The sequence below is a fragment of the Sitophilus oryzae genome, unplaced genomic scaffold (genome assembly GCF_002938485.1).
Source record: "Sitophilus oryzae breed Bouriz unplaced genomic scaffold, Soryzae_2.0 scaffold_172_pilon_pilon, whole genome shotgun sequence".
In the NCBI taxonomy this organism is placed as follows: Eukaryota; Metazoa; Arthropoda; class Insecta; order Coleoptera; family Curculionidae; genus Sitophilus; species Sitophilus oryzae.
The window spans coordinates 9783945-9791625 of record NW_022146424.1 but is presented as its reverse complement, the minus strand read 5'-3'; the positions used below and the strand labels follow the sequence as shown (position 1 = coordinate 9791625).

The window sequence follows — 7681 nt, the reverse complement described above, 5'->3', positions numbered from 1 at the left end:
CTAGCCTCCTTAGTTCCTGAAATACAGAGCGAATTTGTGATGCGCAGTAGTAAACGCAACGTCTACCGGCAGCCAGACGGTCAGCAATCTGTTCAGGAGAGCATAGCAAAAGGTATATTAAAGAACCAGCTTTCTTAAAATTCTCTCTCGATTACGTTTCTAGCTCTTAGACTATAAGTACAACACAAAATCGTTATGGAAATGAAAATATAAAATGAACCAATCATAAGCAAATCGTATATCCGATGAAAGGAGGCATGAAAATGCAATAAATTTAAAAATGCGTCATTTCCTAACCAATCGAAGTCTTTAAATTCAACCAATTAAATTAATATCGTATTGTCGGACAACGGATGCATGAAAATCAAGCTTTATTATATGGCTTTATTCAAGCGGGTGCAAACATAATATCATTTGACACAGGATGGGATAAACCATTATAACCTTAATTCCGTCATAGCTTGTTTTGATTTATATGTTGACCAAAAATCTAGTTTTATTTTGTCATTTTCTTAGCAAAATAAAACACTAAATCTGGACACCAAAACACTTTTACTTTTACACTGGACGCGCGTTTCGCTAACCATGTTAGCAACGTCAGCAGATGATTATAAACTCAGTTTATAATCATCTGCTGACGATGCTAACATGGTTAGCGGCTCAGTTTATAATCATCTGCTGATGATGCTAACTAGGTTAGCGAAACGCGCGTCCAGTGTAAAAGTAAAAGTGTTTTGGTGTATTGTGGTGATTTAGTGTTTTATTTTGCTGTGTAACACCAAAGGTTCCAACCCTCAACTGTAATCATTTTCTTATTTAATGGACAACAGTCAAAAACACTCATATATCAAAAAATACTAAAAATCTCACTGAAATATCCGTTTCATCCACGGTTGCACCTTATACATTTACATTTGTTCTTATGCATTCTATCCTCATCTGATATTTAGAAATTGAAAGAACAAACCTAGATGTATTAGAAAAATGGCGATAGACACGGAATTGAACAAAAAGTGTTTCAAGCTGATCTACTGAATCGGATTACCAGTTGCCGATATACACGTAGTCATTTTTATTGTTTATAATCATAGACTTAGAATAAAATATAGACTACACTATTTACATTTAAGCGCGGTCCAATATTAATTTTTGTAAACATGTTTACTCCTGGGTGCAGCTGACCTCGGCCGTCTGAGTCTTTCGCCTCCAGCCTATGTTGTCACGTCTAAAATATTATTAATATTTTTTTTGTTGTTATACACATATATTGAGATATTAAAACTGTATTTTAATAAAGTAGTGTTTAATAGTAGAAAGATGTATTAAATAGTCCCTATACTACTAAATTATAAGTCGGAGACTATTTAAAAATGACAAATTCTTTACAATTTGGCAACACCCATCAATCGCCGGGTCGCCTGTTCATTCTTTATTCTCTCGTAGTAGAGCCATAGTAGAGTAAAGCACGTGTCGTAAAAAACCTTGTTGTCACAGTTTCTCCATGGCTATTTTATTGTTTTTATTGGATGTTTTGATTTTTGTATTTTTTGGATTCGATTTTCTTAGTGTGTAGTGTCGGTTTGAGTGTTTATTTTTGATTACTTTTTAAAAAACTATAAAAACATGGTTCGTCAGTGCCAAATTGTAAGAAATTGGACTATTTAAGTCCTGGAACAACATTCCACAGGTAAGTCAAATTTACTATTTTGGCGTCAGTGGCGTTGTAGAAAGGCGCTTATTTAGATAATAATTTAGTAAATTATAAACCCTGGAAAATCTGTATTTTTTATATTTATCATTTACGTAAAGGTTCTTACTAACCTCGTTATTAATATAACGAGTAGATACATTATTAAGTACATAAGAAGTAGACACATTATTTTCTTGGGCATTGGTTAATTTAATGCTTTTTTTTATGAAAAATGTGTTTCTTTTTATTCTAAAACCATCCTTAGAATCTAAAATAACATACAGGAATTCCAGAATGATATTCCATTATGAAACAACAATTTTTAAGGCTTATTATAAACTATAAACAATCGAGAAAGTCGAAAAAATTACAAGCTACCAAACATTTTAAAATACCAAACATTCCTTATTTTTTTTCAAGACTAAAATATTTTACAAACATTACTTTTTCCCTATAGTTTCACATCAGGTATAGAAATAACTACGTTTTTATGATAGGGTCACCATTATGATAACAAAAATGACGAACAATGGTCCAGAAATGTAAACAAGTACATATTTTTTGTAAATATTTTTCTTACCGCTTGCATTTTTGTCCATTATTATTTCACAAATTATACAGGGTTATGTAAACCAGGTAGATATTTCGTTTTTTTTATATTAAACAAAGATAAAATAAATATGCCATTTTAAAATTTATCCAGTACTTACCTAGAGTTTTTTCTTTTTTTTTCTCGACTGTTAATCTATTATTAATTTGTAATACCGTATGATCGAAAAAAACGGCGTCCAGTTGGCTTGGAAAAAACCATCGATACATACTCCATATAATTTTACATATAAAATGACAGCGATCTTCATTTCATAGCCATCGCTGACGCCGTTTTTTTTCGATTATAAGGTATAATTTTCATTTTTTCTTTTATAATGTAATATCACTTAAGTAATATCACATATAATCTGAAGATAGTTTTAGAATTAACCAAAACGTAAATCTTTAATAAAACAATCTGTTATTATTTGCCATATATGTATGTATCCAAGAAAATAATTTACATATTATTATTATATGTTTTACTGTTTTTTATCTTTATTTGAAACTCAGAAATGTTGCATTGGCTTTCTAAAAAAATGAACTTGTAAGTTTTTAAAATGCTTCGTTTCGGAGATACAGGGTGTAGAAGTTTCATTTTTATTTCGATTTTTTTCCAAATAATTTCTGAAGTGACGTCAATATTTGGACGAAAATTGGCGTTTGGGAGTTTTTTGACATGAAAAATTAGATTTAGATGTCAATTTGACTTTTACTAATAGGGGGCGCCACCTACATATTTTTTAAGTTATTTGAAGAGTAATACTTTTTGTCTGTATCTATATAAAACTACTGAGAAAAATTTACATTTCCAACGTTTTTTACTTAATAAGGTCTCTTGTTGACACTCGCCACAAGTATAGTTCTCAAGATATTTGGAAACGAATTAATCAATACATTCTTCATAAATTATTTGGAAAAAAGCGAAATAAAAATGAAATTTCTACACTCTGTATCTCTGAAACGAAGCATTTTAGGACATAAATTTATACTATTTTTTTTACTGATTTTATTTGCAGATTATGCTGCCAAAGTTTCCTGAATACAATTCCGACCACTCTGTATATCAAGATATCCCCCATTACGTACTAGTTTTTCTTAATAATTTTCTATACATTTTCCAACGCCAAGATGTACCAAGCGCATACAAATACATCAAGCTTCAAACAAGCTTGCACGTTGACAGTAATACCTACAGTAATATTGTATTATATTAATGTAATATTTTTGAACCAATGTTCAATATTACTGTAGTAATACTGTTTATACTCATGCCTTTTATATTTGTTTGAATTTGGTGCATATTTCCATTGAATAAAGTATAGTCACCATTACCATTATTATACTTACTCTATAATAAAGACAGTAACGAGTTAAATAAATGTAGTTTTCATTTTATTCACTTCCTAAAAGCTTGCTTTAATGGAACAGATTCCTGTTTTTTCTAATTTACATAATAAGACATCACTTTTACCGGAAAAAAAAATTAAACAATTATAAAGTTTTTTCTCTTTCTGTTCTATTATATCTATAGAATAGATCCTGTTTTGATTAATATTAGAGTTGTAAATGTTTGACTAAAATTAATATTTTATTAAATTAATAATTTATCATCAATTTCAAAAATTAAATAATTTCGATTATTAAAATTTCTTCTATAACACGTACTTTATTATTTTTATCGTTTTTAGACTCTAAGACGTATTTTTTCTAAGTCCTAAACTTTTGCTTTATATTAAACTATTTTCTTTATCCTAAATCTTAATAATATAAAAACGTTTAAATACGATATATTTTTTAATTGAATTATAGCTTCATTAAAATTAAAAAATACCCGCCTATGATACGGGAGAGTGCAGGTGCACTGAAGAAACAAAGACAGTGTTGCGTTGGGCGGCAGAGCCGTCAGGAAACGACCGTTACGACGGAGACAGCCTATCTATCGCTCGTGTCGCACTCGTTAGAGCCAAAAACAATAACACAACAATAACAAGACGTTGTCTGTCCGCATCTTCCAGCTATTTATGAATGAGATGCTCAGTCTATATTTTATTCTAAGTCTATGTTTATAATATAAGGCGCCTGGTACCAGTTTCAAAAAATTGCTTTGGAATGCTTTCAACAGTATGGTTAAGTTCTCTCTTATTATGGTATCTCTGGGATTTTTTAACTATAGCTTAGATTATGGAGGCTAGAAGGAGGAGGCGAATCGATAATGGGCATATTTGAAATTTCTGTCCCTACTTTAAAGCAAGTTTCTCGGTTTGACACCAGAGGCACTGTAAGCGGGTTAGATTGATCATTTGCATTGTTAGAATACGATTTAACTGTGTTTTTACTAATTTTCTTTAAAATTTATAGTTATTTTATTGAACTATTAGCAATGTAACAATGAGTGTGATTAAAAAAACCCTATATAATAGATCTTGCTTCGTACCTGGCTGTATAAGTGGGACTTTCAGTGGAAAAAAGGCAAATAAAGAAGGGGGTGAAAGAAACCCAAGTCTTTTCAAAGGTAGTGATAAAATGTAAGTGGTATAACTATTTATTTAAAAAAATATGGATAGATGTTAAAGGAGAACATATGTTAGGAAAACATTCAAATTATATACTATCAGTGTACAGATTAATTTTAAATTCAAATTAATAGAGAATATAGCCTAAAATCAACATCTGCGTAACATAACCTAGGAGACCTTGTTATAAAATAAAAATAATTTACCTACTAGCTGGTGGCTAAAATTACCTGTTGATATGTATTAACCACCATTTGAACAGTGCTATTGAAAGTTAATTTACGCCAAAGCAATATAGTATTCTAATATAAAATAATTTACTTACCCGAGATGCTTCATTTAAATTGAAAAATAATGTACAGTGGTTGAAGGACTTTTGATTGTGTATATAAACCATTTAGAATAGTTTTTTATGAATAAGCTCTTTAAATTAATATGTAGGTATATTGTAGCCAGGTATTTATTTAGAATGCATATTTTTAAATTATAATTCTTTGTGTTCTTGATATAACTTGCTCCTGTTATATTTTTTTGGTATAGGTGCTAAATTGTATATTAAATTTATATACTGTATATTTTATTTATTAAATTTAGTGGAATTAGTCAGTTAAAAACAAAAGTTGTAAAGTATTAATATTGCTAAATAAATAAATATATGATGAAATAAGTCAGGGTATATACATATTTACAACTCTTTTAAAATAAATTGAGTTCATTATTTATTCATTAATATTTTATTTACAAAAATTTACCTTTACAATTATTAGGTGACATTGAATATAATACATCTTGAATTTAATTGTCTACGAAACAGTGACAATTTGCAAAATTTTGCTAATGACATTAAAACTTAAATTCAGAAAATCTAAAGAAAAAACACTATTGGACACGGGAAACATTTCAGCTTAATGTACCTATTTTCTGGTTTCAGCTATAAAAAGCTATGAGATAGATAACACTGATCAAAGGGTGCAACAGTAGTGTTCATCTTCACTTTCCATTGAAGTTATTCCTGATAAAATACTTTTAATTTTCGTGATTCAGTTTCTGTCAATTGCGGTAAAACCACTACTAGTTTGTTACGAAAGTTTTTAATGTTTATTAAAATGATATCACACTGAACTGCTTGTAAACATATCAATTTCAAATGTTTTTATGAAAAACTATTAATAAATCACTAACACAATCACACCATAAACTATTTAATTCGCATTTGTCATCAAGAAACAATTACTGTTTACAGCTGTTTACATCAAATCAAAGATTGAACTGGTGATATTTGTTGCTGGAAATTCTATCTTTTTTGTACAACAGTTATAGGGAAGATTTATTTTAGCAGCTTATATTTTTCTTCGGTCGTGTATGCACTAAAAAGAACCATATAATGAAACAATTTTATAATAACAACTTAGAAAAAGAATATCTAAAACCGGCATCTGATATAACCTAACTTCTAACTTACTTTTCAAACCCAAATTTAAGGTTTTGTATTCACAATTTTAGCCACGCACATTGTTCAATTAGAAAAAACACGTTTCTAAAAGGTAAATCTGGTAAAAATATGCCCAAATATTAACTGAACTCTATAATTTATAACAAAATAGTAATTCTTGCCATAAGAAGCTGTGTATTTCTCAATCTGTCAGATCACATGCGCCCCTAACGGCGATTTTTGAACTTCATTTAGATCTCAAAAACTGGGCCCATAATTTTTGCGTTCGATTCGCCTCCTCCTTCTAGCCTCCATAGCTTAGATATTACAGCCTTACGCACTGCCGCCAATTTGATCGAACTAAGAGAAGCTTTTTGACATGAAATGGAATTTGCTTTCAACTCAGTTGAATTAAAATGACTTGATCAACCCACTTGACTCGTGTAAACGCGCCTTTATTGTTTAGGGTTGTTTACCTCTTCTGCCCAACTAACCCCACCTCTAATCCGATGAAATCAGCAGTATCAGCACACGCAACGGACCCCTCTAATTACATAAAAAAACATAACGAAAATCAGCCTCACTAATGACCCTATCCCGAGCAGAACTTCTTACCCTGCCCACCACAGCCCTACCCCATCTATTCTGCCCCTCTCATTTCAGCCCTGCGCCACGATTAATCTCGATCAGTCAAAAACAAAAAGCCGAATGCATCTCCCAGTGTTTCGGTCCTGCGGTAAAAATCAGTCAGGAACAGTAATGCATAGGGGGTGGGAGTTTTTGAGAAGTTATTATATACGAGAGATTTGGCTCGATTTAGGGTTTATTTCAATGAAATAAGTAAAAATAGAGGCTCTCTGACATGTAAAAAACGTTTGTTTGAAAATGATAGACAATGTAGAATGTGTAGGAAGGGAGTTAATCATTGCAACCTGACAGATGAATTGTGTCCATATTTCTTAAATTTGCTCCAAAAAATTCCCATATGGGTATTTCGCCACTGCAAGAAAATCTACAAAATAAAATAGTTATTTTTTGTAAACACTGCTGGCGGTCAGCAGGTTTACTGATAAACAAATTTGCCTAACGAACAAAAAAATGCTTAGCGTTTCGGAAAGTTTATCTCTCCCTCGTCGGAAGCAAAAAAAAATACAAAAAATAAAGAAAGCACTATTTAAATGCAATTATAACAGGTGCGTCTACAAAAACCGTTGACGTTCTGCAGTATAGTTAAGTTTATTTGCATCCACCCTTATTTATTGTTTTTTAACGGTTTTTGTAGACGTATCTGTTTTAAAAGAAACCTAAAGTGTTCTTAAATAGTTGCACTTAAATAGTTCTTTCTTTATTCTTTGTATTTTTTTGCTTCCAACGACGGAAAGAGGTAAACTTTCCGAAATATTAAGCATTTTTTTTGTTCGTTTGGATTAAGCAGCAGTGTTTACAAGAAAT

The 7681-nt window shown here is 30.6% G+C and overlaps 1 long non-coding RNA gene across 1 annotated transcript; it reads left to right on the top strand.

The window, feature by feature from the left end:
* Nucleotides 1-1648: 1648 nt before the first annotated feature.
* LOC115881713 lies at nucleotides 1649-3659 on the top strand. The gene is made up of 2 exons (XR_004050076.1): nucleotides 1649-1687; nucleotides 3301-3659. It is a non-coding gene; the product is annotated as an uncharacterized LOC115881713 (long non-coding RNA).
* The last annotated feature ends 4022 nt before the right edge of the window (nucleotides 3660-7681 follow it).